General features: G+C 38.9%; 1 protein-coding gene across 2 annotated transcripts in view; it reads right to left on the reverse strand.

The window, feature by feature from the left end:
* Positions 1-832: 832 nt before the first annotated feature.
* Positions 833-19,307, reverse strand: part of FNDC3B (fibronectin type III domain containing 3B) — a 434,559-nt gene continuing 416,084 nt past the window's right edge. The window contains exon 27 of one of the 2 annotated variants that reach the window (XM_042998607.1): positions 833-1,105. The gene's annotated coding sequence lies outside the window, so the exon portion shown is untranslated. Of the gene's footprint in view, positions 1,106-3,669; positions 3,740-19,307 lie in introns of those variants that run through there. The other variant, XM_042998606.1, reaches the window with a different exon arrangement.

Here is a 19,307-nt window from a genome sequence, read left to right on the forward strand (position 1 = left end):
CTTCCCAACTCCAGTGAGGGATTCTTACTCTAGGCTTCTGTGGTAGAAATATCCTGATGAATTTTCTCTCCTCGTATTTACCAATGAGGTAACTATATGTTTATAGGTCTAGCTCCACCACCAGAATGTCAACTTACCGAGTCAGGAGTTTTCCTCCCTAGCACTTTCTCTACACAATGAAAGTGCTCCATATGTATTTCTGGAATGATTTTAGGAACACATACTAAACAAACCATGATTTTAAAATTGTGTAATAGTAGAAGTAACTCTGTTGAGATCTGTGTGGCACAATCTTAAAAAAAAAATCACTTGTGATGTCTTTTCATGACCTTACACCAAATTTCATAGAAAAATAAATCTCTACTTCTTTTTAATGTTTATTTTTTAGAGAGAGAGAGAATGTGAGCAGGGAAGTGGCAGAGAGGGGGACAGAGGATCTGAAGTGGGCTCTGCACTGACAGCAGAGAGCCCAGTGTAGGGATTGATCTCATGAACTATGAGATCATGACCTGAGCCAAAGTTGGACACTTAATTGACTGAGTCACCCAGGCACCCTGAGTCTCTAGTTTCTTAATTAAAAAAAAAAAGTTGAGAACTGCTACTTACATCATCCTTTTCACAGGGCTTTCACACTCCCTCTCCCATCTGTACCACAATGTCCCTGTGAAGTAGAATTCCTCCTTACAGTGAGCAAAGCCCTGCATAGTTGCATAAGGTGATGTGACTCGCTGAGGTTATAAAGGTTGGCTACAGAGGAATCAGGATTAGAATTTGGGATTAGTACCTGATTTTTATGAAAGATGCTCATCATCCAGGGATCAGTTTTATTAATTTTGAAGGCTAGGCAGGATAGGATATGCAGAGGAAAAGAAATGTCCAGCGGCTACCATACAGAGGCACAATCCAAGGAGAGAAGAGCCAGAGGCAAGGAAAACGAGTTGATGTCATGCTGCCACGCCATCCTTTTCTCTTGAGTCCCTGTAACCCCTCTGGTGTTCACCATGGAGGAATAGAAAGATGCTTCAATTATACAATGATGTGTTCCAGTTCAAATGCATTCACATTCATAAATGTTGATGGGTACTTCAAAACCTTGGGTTAGGTGCTGTAAGAAACAAAAAGATGAGTGGGGCATACTCTGCTATAGTGGATAATTAGATGAATAAAACCAACATGGCAGGCATTGTTTATTTATATATAAATTTACTTGCTTGATTTATCATTTACTAAGTGCCCAGACACTATGTTCCAGGCAATGTTCTAGGTACTGGGGATGGTGAAAAGAAACAGTTTATGCTCTTGTGGTGCTTCAATTTTATTGAATGAGATTCAGGATAGATAAACATTTATCAGCCTTAAGGAATCTGCCCAAGTAACAGTCAGTGAAGACAGAGCGGAATTCAAACCTCAGCAGTCTGATTCCAGATCCTTGCTCATTAGCCACCATCCTATTCTACCTAAAGCCTGAAATTCCTGAAATAAAATAGGAAACCTGGCATCCAGGCCCCAATGACATCTTTCCAGAATTGGAATGGACTGACTTCATCATAAATAAAATAGATGAGTCAGAACTAACCTCTAGAATTCACATTATTTGTGATATTCTTTCCCCAAATCTTCAGCTGGTGAAGTAATAAACATCAAATAATGAAATATGAGACTTTCAATAGCTCATGACTGTTCCCTGGGACCTATTCTGCTTATGATTATCAAATGATGCATGTTTGCTATTTCACAATAATATCTCCCTACTCTACAACCTGTTTGTAAATCTGTTGTCAGGAGACATGGGAAAGCAGGGGACAAACAGGAGAAGAGAGAAAGAGAAACCAACAGGGATTTAGGAATATGGTGAGGAAGGGGTGGATGTTGCTGTTGACACTGTAAAGCCATCGCCTCAGTCTCAGGTGGCCCAAGTAGGCTCCAGACCCTTGATTCCTCTGGGGTAGTTAATGCATGAGCATCACTCCTCAGGCAAGGTTCCCTGAGAGTGACCACCGGTGGGTGAAGTAAAATGTGTCTTCTGTGAAGATTGTGCCAATCACTCATGGTAAGAGTGGGGATGGAGATCAGGAATATTAGAGAAAAAATCTAGTGATGAACTAGTAATGAAGGGGATTGACATCCTGCTCCCTTTTGATATGAAGATAAGCTGCCCAATTTAGACCTTTGTGACAAGGGAGGAATAGCACAAACAGAGACAGGTACTGACCAAATGATATTTAAAAGGGGCACTGTTGACTCAAGGGCAGACTTATTTTCTTAGTTCAGTAGTAACAACTCAGCCATTTAGAATTCAAAAGGAAAACAGATCCGAGCACAGGACCCATGATCTTGGTGTGGCTTAGATTTCAATTCAGGCAGGATTTGTGACTTCACTGGATGGTGCTAATGAAATACAGGGCATATTGACTCATCTCTGCTTGACATTTCATTTGCTTCATGATTCCTGGCATGTTCTGCTGAGTGTTGATAGAGGTGTTTTCAGGATGGATAGAGCATTTGAGAAGATGCCATATTGTTCAAAGAGGTAGTAACACTGAAAAGCACTGAAGAGTATACGATCCAGGTTCTGTACATGTTTAAGTTTTCAACTGTACTGAATTCATAATGGTCTCAGTCCCGATAAGCCATTTTTGTGGCCAGTATCTATTGTGCTTTTAACCTCCTCAAGTTTAATATGCCCAGAAAAAATCCAGAAGATAAATATGAAGACTTAGGTAATTTCTGCTTAATATGTGTAAGAAGAGAGGACACAATCTTTTTCTCAAAGCCTAGAAATTGAGGGATTTTTGGCTTCTCAAAGTATTAAAATAATAGGATGTGATTGGTTGGTTGTATTGAAGATTTACTTGGCAATCATGTGATGAAGTTTTTGCTAACCATTGTTGTGTTTTAGCAATGTCGGATGATGACACATTATATCATGTAAATCTGGTAGGAAGTGGAAAAGAAAAAACAGAGATGAAAAGAAGGCATCTACCTAACAAGTAGGTAAAATATTTGTTCAGTGTATGCTCCGAGGTAGGAGCTGTGCTAGATATAGGGGAGTATAGAGGAGAATGAGTTAAGAGCTGGGCTCCAGAGTCTGCCAAATGTATATTTGCGTCCTAGTTCTGTTGCCCTGTGATGTTGTCAGGCTATTCTGATTATAGTTTGCTGCATAACAAAGTACCCTAAAATTTGTTGTAAAGCAACAGCCATTTCATTTTGCTATCAATTTTGAGGGTCAGAACTTCAGGAAGGGCTCAACTGGACAGTTCTTGCTTGGGTCCTCTCCTGAGTTTGCAGTCAGATATCAGCTGGGGCTACAGTCATCTGAAAGATTGATTAGTTTGAACCAGGTATGAGAGCAACATGGCTCACTTACATGGATGACAGTTGATGTTGGCTGTCGGCTGGGAGTTTAGCCATGTTCAGGTGATGCTCTAACATGACTGCCTTTGAGGTAGCAAAATTCCTACATGGTGGTCATCTTCTGCCAGAGCAAATGTTCCAGTGGAAGCAGTGGAACCAGTAGATGCATGGCATTTTATAACAAAGTCATGCAGGGTAATTTCAGCCATACTCTACTGGTATAAACAATCACAACCCCAAGGGTAGAGACTCAGACTCTGCCCTTTGACAGGGGAGTGAGAAGGTCACACTGTAGAGGATGGGAGGTATGGTTGCAGCCATCTAAAATAAAATCTGCCACAATGGCCTTGAGAAAATAACCTCTCTAGAGTTCAGTTTCCATCTGTGAAATAAAAATAACAGAATCCTATAAAGGATTGTTGTGATAACTAAATGAAATAATCCTTATAAGAAGCTTTGCCCTGTGCTAAAAACCCAGTAAGTGCTTAATAAACGTTTGCTATTAACAGAGAATCCTGGACCTTGTGGCCTTTACTGTAGCTCCCACTTTACAGACCTAGGATACAAAATCCAAAATCGTGTTCCATCTCTTTGTAATTATCTTCAATGTATAATTTTCTGTAACCCCCTCTTGCATATACTGGAGGAGACTTTGTTCTCCTTCTTGGGGTCTGACATCCTGTGATGTCAAAATCCTCATCAAGTCCTTCCATTCACTTTCCTGACAGTATTTCTTGCGTCCCATCTTTGCTACAGAAAGTTGCTTATTGCTGATTGGCATCTCTACAAAGGCTACTCAGCACTTCTTCAGGTGTCTTTTCTGTGTAAACCCTATCTTCTCTCCCCAAGCTCCACACCATGCCCCCATACCTTTCACTCACTGAAGATAGCTTGTGACTTCTCTCACTGAGAGAACAAAGGCTCCCACAAACAGTTTCCTCATCACCCTCTCCTCCATTTCCACACTCAGCCACTCCTGCACCCATCATTGTCTTCTCACCTTTTATCTAAAAATGAAGACCTGTCTCTTCTGGTTTCTAAGGCTAAGTTCTTCAGTCTTGCACTCTTATTTTTTCTATCTTGATGGAACATTGCTATACTGATTATATCTTCTGTATCATCAGTTGCAATCTCTAGATTAGCACCTTCCTCAGATCTATTACATGCTGAAGCCTTTCCTAGTTTACCAAATCAAAATCAACCAACCAACCAAGCACACCCTTTCTTTAGCCTTGCTTCTTTGTCCAGCTACTATACTTTCCTCTCCTTCACCATAGACCTCACTGCGTATGAGTCTGCCTCATTACCATTCATTCTTCACTCTCTGTAATCTGTCTTCTGTCCCCTCTTTCTGGAAACTGTTCTTGCAAATAACTCCTGGGGCCTTTTGATTCTTTTAAGACACTGAGTTTGAAAGTGGCTTATTATACAGAAATAGCTAATACCATTGATAAACCAGAATCTTGACCCATGTGACGATTGCAAAGCTCAGTGTCTTTCCATGTTAGCAGTTAATGAGGAGTAAGGCTAATGCATTCTTCGAAGGGTCTGATTTTTTTAAGTTTAATTTTGTTATTATTATTTTTAAGTTTATTTATTTATTTTGAGAAACAGAGAGTGAGCAGGGGAGGAACAGAGAGAGAGAGGGAGGGAGGGAGGGAGGGAGGGAGGAGAGAGAGAGAGAGAGAGAGAGAGAGAGAGAGAGAGAGAGAGAGAGAGAGAGAATCCCAAGCAGGCTCCACAATGTCCAGGCGGAGCCTGATGAAATGAAGAGTTGCGCGATTAACTGACTCAGCCACCCAGATGCCCCAATTTTTAAAAAATTTTAATCGCAATATAGCTAGCATACAGTGTTATATTAGGTCCAGATATATAATATAGCGATTCAACAATTCTATATATTACTCCATGTTCATCATAATAAGTGTGCTCTTAGTCCACTTCACCTATTTCACCCCTCCCCTCCATCTCCTTTCTGGTAGACATCACCTTGTTCTCTATAATTAAGAATCTGGGGTGTCTGGGTGGCTCAGTTGGTTGAGCATCTAACTCTTGATTTCAGCTCAGGTTATGATCTCTTGGTTTGTGGGTTCAGGTCCTGCATTGGGCTCTATGCTAGCAGTATGGAGGCTGCTTTGAGTTCTCTCTCTCTCTCTCTCTCTCTGCCCCTCCCCTGCTCATACACTCTCTCTCAAAACGAATAAAAAAACACATTTTAAAATTTAATTTAATTTAATTTAATTTTTTTTAGGGCTTAAGGATAATGTTTATTTTATTTTTTTAATATGAAATTTATTGTCAAATTGGTTTCCATACAACACCCAAGGCTCATCCCAACAGGTGCCCTCCTCAATGCCCATTACCCACCCTCCCCTTCCTCCCACCTCCCATCAACCCTCAGTTTATTCTCAGTTTTTAAGAGTCTCTTTTGGTTTGGTCCCCTCCCTAACTTTTTTTTCCCCTTCCCCTCCCCCATGGTCTTCTGTTGCGTTTCTCAGGATCCACATAAGAGTGAAAACATATGGTGTCTGTCTTTCTCTGTATGACTTATTTCACTTAGCATAACACTCTCCAGTTCCATCCACGCTGCTACAAAAGGCCAGATTTCATTCTTTCTCATTGCCAAGTAGTATTCCATTGTGTATATAAACCACAATTTCTTTATCCATTCATCAGTTGATGGACATTTAGGCTCTTTCCATAATTTGGCTTTGTTGAAAGTGCTGCTATAAACATTGGAGTACAAGTGCCCCTATGCACCAGCACTCCTGTATCCCTTGGGTAAATTCCTAGCAGTGCTATTGCTGGGTCATTCCATGCTCATGGATTGGAAGAACAAATACTGTTAAAACGTCAATACTACCCAAAGCAATCTACACATTCAATGCAATCCCAATCAAAATTGCACCAGCATTCTTCTCGAAGCTAGAACAAGCAATCCTAAAATTTGTATGGAACTACAAAAGACCCCGAATAGCCAAAGTAATATTGAAGAAGAAGACCAAAGCAGGAGGCATCACAATCCCAGACTTCAGCCTCTACTACAAAGCAGTAATCATCAAGACAACATGCTATTGGTACAAAAACAGACACATAGACCAATGGAATAGAATAGAGACTCAGAATTGGACCCACAACAGTATGGCCAACTAATCGTTGACAAAGCAGGAAAGAATATTCAAAGGAAAAAAGACAGTCTCTTTAACAAATGGTGCTGGGAGAACTGGACAGCAACATGCAGAATGAAACTAGAACACTTTTTTACACCGTTCACAAAAATAAACTCTCAATGGATGAAGGACCTGAATGTGAGACAGGAAACCATCAAAACCCTAGAGGAGAAAGCAGGCAACAACCTCTTTGACCTCAGCCGCAGCAATTTCTTACTTGACACATCTCCAAAGGCAAGGGAATTAAAAGCAAAAATGAACTATTGGGACCTCATGAAGATAAAAGCCTTCTGCACTGCAAAGGAAACAATCACAAAACTAAAAGGCAACCAGCGGAATGGGAAAGGATCTTTGCAAATGACATATCGGACAAAGGGCTAGTATCCAAAATCTATAAAGAACCCACCAAACTCCACACCCCAAAAAAAATTAATCCAGTGAAGAAATAGGCAGAAGACTTGAATAGACACTTCTCTAAAGAAGACATCCAGATGACCAACAGGCACATGAAAAGATGCTTAACGTCACTCCTCATCAGGGAAATACAAATCAAAACCACACTGAGATACCACCTCACGCCAGTCAGAGTGGCTAAAATGAACAAATCAGGAGACTCTAGATGCTGGAGAGGATGTGGAGAAATGGGAACCCTCTTGCACTGTTGGTGGGAATGTAAACTGGTGCAGCCACTCTGGAAAACAGTGTGGAGGTTCCTCAAAAAATTAAAAATAGATCTACCCTATGACCCATCAATAGTACTGCTAGGAAAAAACACATTTTTTAAAAATAGTCTGTTTCTTGGTGTATCCTTATTTTTCTTTGTTCATTTTGCTTCTTAAATTCCACATAGGAGTGAAATCATATGGTATTTGCCTTTCTATGACTGACTTATTTCACTCAGTATTATATCCTCTAGATCTATCCATGTTGTAGCAAATGGCAAGATTTCATACTTTTTATGGCTGAGTAATATTCCATTGTATATAAATACCCACTTCTTTATCCATTCATCTATCTATGGATCCTTGGACCACTTCCATAATTTGGCTATTGCAAATAATGCTACAGTAAACATAGGGGTGCATACATCTCTTCAAGCTTGTGTTTTCATATTCTTTGGGTAAACACCTAGTAGGAGAATTACTGGATCATAAGGTAATTCTATTTTTAATATTTTGAGGAACTGCCATACTGTTTTCCACAGTGGCTGAACCAGTTTGCATTCCCATGAACTGAGCACAAGAATTCTTTTTTCTCCACATCCTCTTCAAGACTTGTTTCTTGTGTTTTTAATTTTAGCCATTCTGATGGGTGTGAGGTAATAACTCACTGTGGTTTTGATTTGCATTTTCCTGATGATGAGTGGATCAGCATCACTGAGTGGATGAGCATCTTTTCATGTGTCTGTTAGCCATCTGTGTTTCTACCTTGGAGAAATGTCTGTTCATGCCTTCTGTCCGTTTTTTTAAATTGGATTATTTGTGGTGTTTTGGTGTTGTGTTGTATAGGTTCTTTATATATTTTGGATATTAACCCTTTATCACATATATCATATGCAGCTATCATCTCCTGTTCAGTAGGTTGACTTTTTGTTTTGTTAATTATTTCCTTTGCTGTGCAGAAGCATTTTATTTTAGTTAAGTCTGGATAGCTTATTTATGCTTTTGTTTCTCTTGCCTCAGGAGACATATCTAGAAAAATGTTGCTATGGCCAATGTCAGAGAAATTACTGCCTCTACTCTCTTCTGGGATTTTTATAATTTCAGGTTTCACATTTAGGTCCTTAATCCATTTTGAGCTCACTTTTGTGTATGGTATAAGAAAATCATTTAGTTTCATTCTTTTATATGTAGCTGTCCAGTTTTCCCAGCACCATTTGTTGAAGAGGCTGTCTTTTTCCCATTGCATATTCTTGCTTCCTTTGTTGAAGATTAATTGACCATATAATTGTGGGCATATTTCTGGATACTGTATTCTGTTCCATTAATCTATGTGTATTTTTGTGCCAGCACCATACTGTTTTGATTACTATAGATTTATAGTATATCTCAAAATCTGGGATTGTAATATCTCCAGTTTTGTTCATCTTTTTCAAGATGGCTTTGGCTATTTGAGGTCTTTTGTGGTTCCACACAAATCTTAGGATTATTTGTTCTACCTCTGTGAAAAATGCTGTTGGTATTTTGATAGGGGTTGCATTAAATCTGTAGATCGCTTTGGGTAGTATGGCCATTTTAACAATATTTTTTCTCCCAATCCATGAGTGTGGAATATCTTTTCATTTTTTGTGTGTCATCTTTAATTTCTTTCATCAGTGTTTGGTAGTTTTCAGAGTATAGGTCTTTCACTTCCTTGGTTAAGTGTATTCCTAGGTATTTTACTGTTTCTGGTGCAAGTGTGAATGGGATTGTTTTCTTAATTTCTCTTTCTGTTACTTCATTATTACCATATAGAAACGCAGTGGATTTGAGGGTGCCTGGGTGGCTCAGTTGGTTGAGTGTCCGAGTCTTGATTTCAGCTCAGGTCATGATCCCATGGTCATTGGGACAAGCTGTGCTTTGGGCTCCACACTAAGCGTGGAACCTGCTTAAGATTATCTCTCTCCTTCTCTCTCTCCGCCCCACAACCTCTCTCTCCCCCCCACAACCTCTCTCTCCCACTTGTACTGTCTCTGTCTCTTAAAAAAAAATGCAATGGATTTCTGTATATTGATTTTGTATCCTGCAACCTTACTGAATTTATTTATCAGTTCTAGTAGTTTTTGGGTAAGGTCTTTGGGATTTTCTATATAGAGTATCATGTCATGTGCGGAAAGGACAGGTTTACTTCTTCCTTACCAATTTGGCTGCCTTTTATTTTGTTTTCTTGTCTGATTGCTGTGGCTAGGACTTACAGCACTATGTTGAATAAAAATGGTATGAGTGGAAATTCTTGTCTTGTTCCTGATTTTAGAGGAAAAGCTCTCAGTTTTTCACCATTGAGTATGATGTTCATTGTGGATTTTTCATGGACAGCCTTTATTATGTTGAGATATGTTCCATCTAAACCAACTTTGTTGAGGGTTTTTATCATGAATGGATGTTGTACTATGTCAGATGCTTTTTCTGCATCTATTGGAATGATCATATGGTTTTAATCCTTTCTCCTATGATGTGATGTATTATATTGATTAATTTTCAAATATAGAACCACCTTTGCATCCCAGAAATAAATCCCACTTGATTGTGGTGAATGATTTTTTTAAATGTATTGTTGGATTCAGTTTGCTAATATTTTGTTGAGGATTTGTGTGTCTGTTCATCAGAGACATTGGCCTGTGGTTCTTTACTGTAGTGTCTTTATCTGGTTTTGGTATCCAGGTAATGCTGGCCTTATGAAATGAATTTGGAAGCTTTCCTTCCTCTTCCTTCGTTTGAATAGTTTGAGAAGAATAGGGATTAACTTTTCTTTAAATATTTGGTGGAATTTACCTGTGAAGACCTCTGGTCCTGGACTTTTGTTTATTGGGAAGTTTTTGATTATTGATTCAGTTTCATTGCTGGTAATTGGTATGTTCAAATTTTCTATTTCTTCCTGATTTAGTTTTAGGAGATTATATATTTCTAGGAATTTATCTGTTTTTCCTAGGTAAGCTAATTTGTTGGCATAAAATTTTTTATAATCTTCTCTTATAATCATTGTATTTCTTTTTTTAATGTTTATTATTTTGAGAGAGATAGAGAGAGAGAGAGGGAATGGGGGATGGGCAGAGAGAGAGAATTCCAAGCAGACTCCATGCTGTCAGTGTGGAGCTTGACACGGGACTCAATCCCATGAACTGTGAGATCATGACCTGAGCCAAAATCAAGGGTTGGATGCTCAACTGACTGAGCCACCCAGGTGCCCCACAATCATTGTAATTTAGAGGTGTCAGTTGTTATTTCTCCTCTTTTGTTTCTTATTTTGAGTTCTCTCTCTTTTTCTTGATGAGTCTGGCTAAAGATGTAGCAATTGCTTTGATATTCTCAAAGAACCAGTCTTTTGTCTCATTGCTCTATTCTATTGGCTTTTTTTTTAGCTTCTATTTTATTTTTGCTCTAATCTTTATTATTTACTTCCTTCTACTAGTTTTAGGTTTTTAATTTTTCTACTTTTTCTAGCTCCTTTAGGTGTCAGGTTATGTTTTTTGAGATTTTTCTTGCTTCTTGAGATAGGCCTGAATTGCTATACACTTCCCTCTTAGGACAGTTTTTGCTGCATCCCAAAGATTTGGACCATTGTATTTTCATGTTCATTTGACTCCATGTTCTTTTTTAAAATTTCATCTTTTATTTCTTGATTGACCCATTCATTGTTTAGTAGCATGTGATTCAGCCTTCATGTATTTGGGTTCTTTCCAGATATTTTCCTCCAGTTGATTTCTAGTTGCATAGTGTTATGGTCAGAAAAGAAGCATGGTATGATTTTGATCCTTTGAATTTTTTGAGACTTGTTTTGTGGCCTAACATGTGATCTATTCTGGAGAATGTTCCATGTGCACTTGAAAAGAATGTATATTCTGCTCTTTTCAGATAGAAGGTTCTGAGTATGTCTGTTAGACCCATCTGGTCCCATGTGTCATTCAAATCCACTGTTTCTTTGTTGATTTTCTGTATGGGCAATCTATCCATTAATGTAAGTGGGGTGTTAAAATCGCTTACTATTACTGTATTAGTGCCAATGACTTCCTTTATGTTTGTTATTAGTTGCTTTATGTATTTGGTTGTTTCCATGTTGGGTGCATAAATATTTACAATTGTTATATCTTCTTGTTGGATTGTTCCCTTTATGATTATGAAGCATCCTTCTTTGTCTCTTGTCATGGTCTTTGTTTTAAAGTGTACTTTGTCTGATATAGGTATTGCTACCCAGCTTTCTTTTCATTTCTAGTTGCATGACAAATGCTTTTCCATTCCTGTGCTTTCAATCTGGATGTGTCTTCAGGTCTGAAATTAGTTTCTTGTAGGCAGCACATAGATGAGTCTTGCATTTTTATCCATTCTGTCACCCTATATCTTTTTATTGTAGCATATAGTCCATTTACATCCAAAGTAATTATTGGTAGATATATACTTATTGCCATTTTGTTACTTGTTTTATGGTTGTTATTGTAGTTCTTTTCTGGTCCTTTCTTCTTACTCTCCTCTCACTGCTGCTTTCTTTAGGGATATACTTGGATTCCTTTCTATTCATTTTTTTCATATATTACTGGTTTTTGATTTGTGATTGCCATTAAGTTTACATATAACATCTTATGCATATAGCAGTCTATATTAAGTTGATGGTTGCTTAAATTTGAATCCATTCTTACTCTTCTCCCTACCCCCAATTTTAGTATAGGGTGTAATTCTTTAGATCCTTTTCTTTTGTGAATGCCTTGACTGATTTTTATATATATAGTTAATTTTGCTGCTTTTGTGCTTCCTGCTTTTCTTTCTCCTTCTCAAGGTCTTTCCTTTCCACTCAGAGTCCCTTTAACATTTCTTGTAGGGCTGGTTTAGTGGTCATGAATTCCTTTAGCTTTTGTTTGTCTGGAAAATTCTTTATCTCTCCTTCTATTCTGAATGATAGCTTTACTGGATAGAGTATTCTCGGTTCTAGGCTTTTTTCCTCCAGCACTTGGAATATATCATGCCACTCCCCTGTAGCCTGCAATGTATCTGCTGAAAGATCAGCTGAAAGCCTTCTTGAAGTTTTCTTTGTATGTAACTGTTTTCTTGTCTCTTGCTGCTTTTAAAATTCCCTACTATTACTATGTTTTGCCATTTTAATTAGTAGGTATCTTGGCGATGACTTTCTTAACGTTGATTTTGTTCGGGGATCTCTGTGCCTCCTGGATATCAATTTCTGTTTCCTTCCTCAGAGTCGAAAGTTATCCACTATTATTTCTTCAACTAAATTTTCTGCCCCCTTTTCTCTCTCTCCTCTTCTTCAGTATTCTCTATAATGCAAATGTTATTATGCTTGATGGTGGCTCTGAGTTCCCTGAGTTTACTTTTCATTTTTGATTATTTTTTCCTCTTTCCTATTCCGCTTATTTGCTTTCCATTTTTCTGCCCATTGCTGATCCATTCTTCTGCTTCCTCTAGACTACTATTTACTCCCTTTAATGTATTTTTAATTTCAGGTATTGATTTCATGTCTAGTTCTTTTTTTATGTTTTCTATCTCTCTATTGAGGATCTCACTGAGATCCCCTACTCTTTTACTAAGTTCAGTGAAAATCTTTGTGAAGATTACTTTAAATTCTCTATTAGACACATGACTTAGCTCATTTTGTTTAGTTCTCTTGCTGTGATTTTGTCCCATTTTTTTCATTTAGGATGTATTCCTCTGTCTCTCTCTGATTCTGTGTGTTAGAGACATCAGCTATGTCTCTTGCTTTTGAAGGTAGTGGTCCTATGAAGAAGAGGTCCTGTAGTGCCCTGCAGTGCAATGTCCTCTGTCAACCAAAACCTGGTGCTTCAGGGGTGTCTCTTATGTGTGTTGCATGCACCCTGCTGTTGTGGCTGGGCTGCTTTTTCCTTCAGTCTAGTTATCTACAATGGTTCTCTTTACCTGTTGTAGGCAGAGTTTGGTCCCTGTGTTAGTGGGCCAGTCAACTTGGGCTTGAGTTGAATCAGACCAGGTATTTGTCAGAGATGCCATAGCACCAAACTACAGAGTGCTTTCTCTGTATTGGCCCCTGAGAAGTTTTTGTTGGTGGGAGGGGCTTGTAGTCAGAGAAGGTGTCTGCCCTAGCCCACTGTCGGGCTGCAGTCAGACTGGCATGTGTAAGTTTCTTCCCCTCTCCCTAGGGCAAGAGTCATTTTGGAGTGGTCTTGGCCCCTATCGGGGCTGCTTGCACTGCCAGGCTCATGGCACCATTTTGGATGGTTCAGACCAAGGGCATATTAGAGGATGCGGGTCCACAGGAGAACAGGGGGTGGGTTTCCCAGGGTTAGCAAGATTTGCACAGATCCATGATGAGAGGGGACCTGCAGCTGCTCAGGAAACTCCTGCCACTAGGCTGGAGCGGGCAAGTCCACAGGAGAGCATGGGGATGGACACACAGGGTCCATGCTGGTCTGCTGGCACAGGGGACCTAAAGCTGCCCAAAACCAAGGTCGGCTGGGTTGGAAGGTTGGATCTACAGAAGAGATGGGGGGATGGGTATTATGGGTGCCTGTTGTTAGCAAGTTTTATGGGTTTCCTGTGGGCGGAGACATGGGGCCTAGGCCTGGCTGAAGGGGGTATGTTTTTGGGAGAAGGTGGAGGTGGGATACCTGTTACCAAGTTAAGTGGAGTGTTGGCACTATGTTGTTCCTGCAGCAGTCTGTGTAGCTGGGGTTGAAAGGATTGTGTCCACTAGTTCCTTTGTTCCTGGGGAAGTCTCCTAAAGATCCCTCCTCCTCCAGCACATGCTCTGAGATTAGTAGCTAAATCTCCTTCCCGTATATCCCAGGCCTTTTTCAAACTGCTACATGTATGCTGTATCTCTGAGGGGATGTTTGTTGTGTTGAGTCTTTCAGGATGGGGATTCAGTTTCTTCTTGTCCTCCTGGCTCTGAGCTGAGCCTGCTGATTTTTAAAGTTCCAGATGTTAGGCACCCTGATTGTAAAAGCTTGGGAAATTATGCTGCTCTGGTTTTCAAAGCTGAATATTATGGGGATTTGTCTTCTCCATGGGGTGCCTGGTATGAGAGTCTGTTTCTCTCCTCTCAGTGCCTGCTGTGTCTCTCCTTCCTTCAGATAGTCCCATGGGCTCATTTAGCTCCCACAAGTTTGCCCTTCTGACTTCTTCTCTATGTTTACCGTGGAGAGACTTTTCTGCTAGTCTTTGGGTCATTTCTGGGTTATTTACACCAATGTGTGTGTTATTCAGTCATATCTGTGGGACAAGGTGAGCTTAGGTTCCTCCTACCTGCCATCTTCCCTGTAAGTTCTTGGGTGGTTTGATTTTTTTTTTTTTTTTTTTTAAGTGAAAGAGCTATAGAGAATATTTAAAAGAGCTTTTTGTTGTTGCTTTTTTGGTTTGAATCTGAAAGACATTAGGGAGTCTTGTGAGTAGAGGGAATTGAGGGCAGTATATTAAGAAAGAATCAATCACCTGGGATTCAAACACTGGTGCCTGTTTTCACCTTTCTTTCAGCTAAGTATTTGTTCCCTGACATCATTAGTTAGGAATGTTTGAAGTCTCTCTACATCCTTGTTGAGATCCACTCCAATCAATTTTTGTCAGGAAGAAACTGAGGCCTAGGTGGGACGAATGACTTGCTTAAGGCCTCAAACCTGCAAAGTGCCAGGATTTTATAATTGCTTTTTATGTATGTATTTGTGTTTGCATGTATATGGGTTTATTTATATGTACATATTTACTTGTCTTACTGAGGTAATCAATATTAAGAGTTTGACAAACCTTCTATATTTTCTTATGCTAGTGTTTATTTTATCTTATAATAAATCAGGGATATATTTCCAGGTCATTAAGAATAGTTGAATTTATTTTTCCTACTTTAAAATTAAGATCTAGGGGCACCTGAGTGGCTCAGTTGGTTAAGTGTCCAGCTTCAGCTCAGGTCATGATCTCACAGTTCATGAGTTCGAGCCCCGCATTAGGCCCTGTGCTGACAGCTCAGAGCTTGGAGCCTGCTTCGGATTCTGTGTCTCCATCTGTCTCTTCCCCTCCCCGACTCGCACTCTCTCTATCTCTCAAAAATAAATAAACATTAAAAATTTTTTTTAATTGAGATCTAATTGACATACTATAAAATGTACTTGTTTAAAGTATATAATTCAGTGGCCTTTAGTATACTCACAAGATTGTGCAACTATCACCTTATCTCATTCTAGAATATTTTCATTACCCTAAAAGGAAACTCTGGACCCATTAGCAGTCACTTCTTATTTGTCCTCCCCTCAGCCCTCATAGCTACTGATCTACTTTTTGTCTTCCTACCTTGCCCATTCTAGACATTTCATATACATGGAATCATATGATATGTGGCCTTTTGTGTGTGGATTCTTTTCTTAGCATAACGTTTTCAAGGTTCATCTTGTAGTATCAGTACTTTTTTTATGGCCAAATGTTTCGTTGTATGGGTATACCATATTTGTTCATTCATTCATCAATTGACGTGTGGCTATTATCACTAATGCTGCTATGAACGTTTGTGTACAAGTTTCATGCAGACCTTTGTTATCATTTCTCTTGGGTGAAATTGTTGGGTTATATGGTAATTTTATGTTTAACTTTTGAGGAATTCTTAAACTGTGTTCCAAATCAGCTGTACCATTTTACATTCCCACCAACAATGTATGAGATTTCCAATGTCTGCACATCCTTGCCAATATTTGTTATAGTCGTTTTGTCTATGGCTATCCTAGTGGGTATAAAGTGCTCTCATTATAGTTTTGATTTACATTTCCCTAATGACTATTGATATCAAACACCTTTTCATGTGCTTATTGGCCATTTGTATATTTTCTTTGGAAAAATGTTTATTCAAATCCTTTGTTGATTTTTTTAAAACAGGGTTATTTGTCTTACTATTGAGTTGTAATAGTCCTTTATATTTTCTGGATACCAGTCCCTGATCAGATATATAATATGCAAATATTTTCATTTATTCTAGGGGTTATATTTTTATATTTTTATTTTTTTAATTTACACCTGAGTTAGTTAGCATATAGTGCAACAATAGTTTCAGGAGTAGATTCCTTAATGCCCCTTACCCATTTAGCCCATCCTCCCTCCCACAACCCCTCCAGCAACCTTCTGTTCTCTATATTTAAGAGTCTCTTATGTTCTGTCTCCCTCCCTGTTTTTATATTCTTTTTGCTTCCCTTCCCTTATGTTCATCTGTTTAGTATCTTAAATTCCTCATATGAGTGAAGTCATATGTCTTTCTCTAATTTTGCTTGTCTCACCAGCTCCATTCACGCAGTTGCAAATGGCAAGATTTCATTCTTTTTGATTGCTGAGTAATACTCCATTGTATATATATATACCACGTCTTCTTTATCCATTCATCCATCGACGGACATTTGGGCTCTTTCCATACTTTGGCTATTGTTGATAGCGCTGCTATAAATATTGGGGTGCCTGTGTCCCTTCGAAACAGCACACCTGTATCCCTTGGATAAATACCTAGTAGTGAAATTGCTGGGTCATAGGGTAGTTCTAGTTTTAATTTTTTGAGGAACCTCCATACCGTTTTCCAGAGTGACTGCACCAGTTTGTTTTCCCACCAACTGTGCAAAAGGGTTCTTCTTTCTCCGCATCCTTGCCAACATCTGTTGTTGCCTGAGTTGTTCATGTTAGCCATTCTGACAGGTGTGAGGTGGCATCTCATTGTGGTTTTGATTTGTATTTCCCTGATAATGAGTGATGTTGAGCATTTTTTCATGTGTTGGTTGGCCATCTGGATGTCTTCTTTGGAGAAGTGTCTATTCATGTCTTTTGCCCATTTCTTCACTGGATTATTTGTTTTTTGGGTTTTGAGTTTGATAAGTTCTTTATAGATTTTGGATACTAATCCTTTATCTGATATGCTGTTTGCAAATATCTTCTCCCATTCTATCGGTTGCCTTTTAGTTTTTCTGATTGTTTCCTTCACTGTGAAGAAGATTTTGATTTTGATGAGGTACCAATAGTTCATTTTTGCTTTTATTTCCCTTGCCTCTGGAGTCATGTTGAGTAAGAAATTGCTGTGGCCAAGGTCAAAGAGGTTTTTGCCTGCTTTCTCCTCAAGGATTTTGATGTCTTCCTGTCTTACATTTAAGTCTTTCATTCTAGGGGTTGTATTTTTACATTCATTTTTAGTATATGTGCTGCTGAAGCAAGCACCTATGTTTACATTCTTGATGGTATCCTTGAAGAACAAAAGTTTTAACATTTTGATAAAGTCTAATTTATCGTGTGTGTGTGTGCATACACGTGTGTTTGTGGTGTCATATATAAGAAATTGCTTAAGCCAAGGTCATAAACCTTTACCCCTATGTTATCCTCTATATATTTTGTAGCTTTAGCTATTACAAATCTTTAGGTTTTTGTTCCATTTTAAGTTTATTTTTGTATATGGGATAAAGTAGGGGTCGAAGTTTATTCTTTTGTTTGTGTATTTCCTGTTTTCTCAGCACCATTTGTTAAAATGCTGTCCTTTCCCCATTGAGTGACCTTGGTACTCTTATTGAAAATCAGTTGACCATAGTTATCTGGCTTTAGTTTTGGAATCTCGGTGCTATTTCATTTATCAATATGTTTATCCTTATGCCAGTATCAGACTGTTTTAACTATTGTAGGTTTGCAATAAGTTCTAAAATTAGGAAGTGTGAGACCTCCAACTTTTTTTTCTTTTTTTGAGAGAGAGAAAGAGAGAGAACAAAGCGGGGGGGCAGAGGGAGAAGGAGAATCTTAAGTACACTGACTTTACACCCAGTGCAGAGCCCAACATGGGTCTCGATCTCACCATTGTGAGATCATGACATGAGCTGAAATCAAGAATTGGATTCTTAATTCACTAAGTCACCCAGGGATCCCATGAGATCTCCAACTTTGTTGTTCTTTTTCAAGATTGTTTTGGCTAACCTGAGTTCCTGAACTTCTGTATGGATTTTAACATATTGTCAATTTTGTGTTAAAAATAAAAAAGAGGAGCATCTGTGTGGCTCAGTCAGCTGAGCACCCAACTCTTGATTTCAGCTCAGGTCGTGATCCCAGGGTCATGGGATCAGGCCCCTCATCGGGCTCTGTGTTGAGCATGGAGCCTGTTTAAGATTCTCTCTGCCTCTGTCTCTCTCCCCTGCTTACATGTGCTCTCTCTCTCTCTCAAATTAAAAAAAAAAAAAAGGGATGTGGAGTTTTGATAGGGATTGTGTTGAATCTCTAGATCAGTTTGGGAAGTTTTGGCATTTTGACACTTTTAAGACTTTCAACCCATGAACACGGTTTATCTTTTGGCATTTAGTTCTTTTAACAATATTTTGTGGTTTTCAGTGTACAAGTCTTGCACTCTTGTGTTAAATTTATTCCTAAGTATTTTATTCTTTTTGGTGCTATCTTAAGTGGGATTATTTTTATTTTTAAAATTTATTTCTATTTTTTAATTTTATTTTGAGTGTGTGTATGTGTGTGAGTGTGAGAAGGGGAGGGACAGGGAGAGAGGGAGAGAGAGAATCCCAAGCAGTCTCCACTCTTTCAGTGCAGAGCCCGATGCAGGGGCTCACAACTGTGAGATCATGACCTGAGCCAAGATAAAGAGTTGGAGGTTTACCTGACTGAACCACCCAGGCATCCCTGGAATTGTTTTTTTAGTTCTACTTTTTTGAGAGGGACATTGCTAGTGTATACACATGTAATTGACTTTTGTTTATTGATATTATATCCTGCAGACTTGATGAACTGGTTAATGAGTGTTACTAGTTCCCTCACCCCACTGGATTCCTTAGGATTTTCTATGTACAAGATAATGTCAACTGCAAATATAGTTTTATTTCTTCCTTTTACTACTTTTTCCTGCCTAATTATCCTAGTTAGAACCTTCAGTACAATGTTGACTAGAAGTAGCAAGAATGAACATCCTTGATTTGTTCCTGATTTTAGGGGTAAAGCTTTCAGGTTTTTTTTTTTTAAATTTTTTTAACATTTATTTATTATTGAAAGACAGAGACAGAGCACAAGTGGGGGGCGGGGCAGAGAGAGAGGGAGACACAGAATCCGAAGCAGGCTCCAGGCTCTGAGCTGTCAGCACAGAGCCTGACACAGGGCTCGAATCCACAAACCG

This window comes from Panthera tigris, chromosome C2 (assembly GCF_018350195.1).
Source record: "Panthera tigris isolate Pti1 chromosome C2, P.tigris_Pti1_mat1.1, whole genome shotgun sequence".
NCBI classification, from domain to species: Eukaryota; Metazoa; Chordata; class Mammalia; order Carnivora; family Felidae; genus Panthera; species Panthera tigris.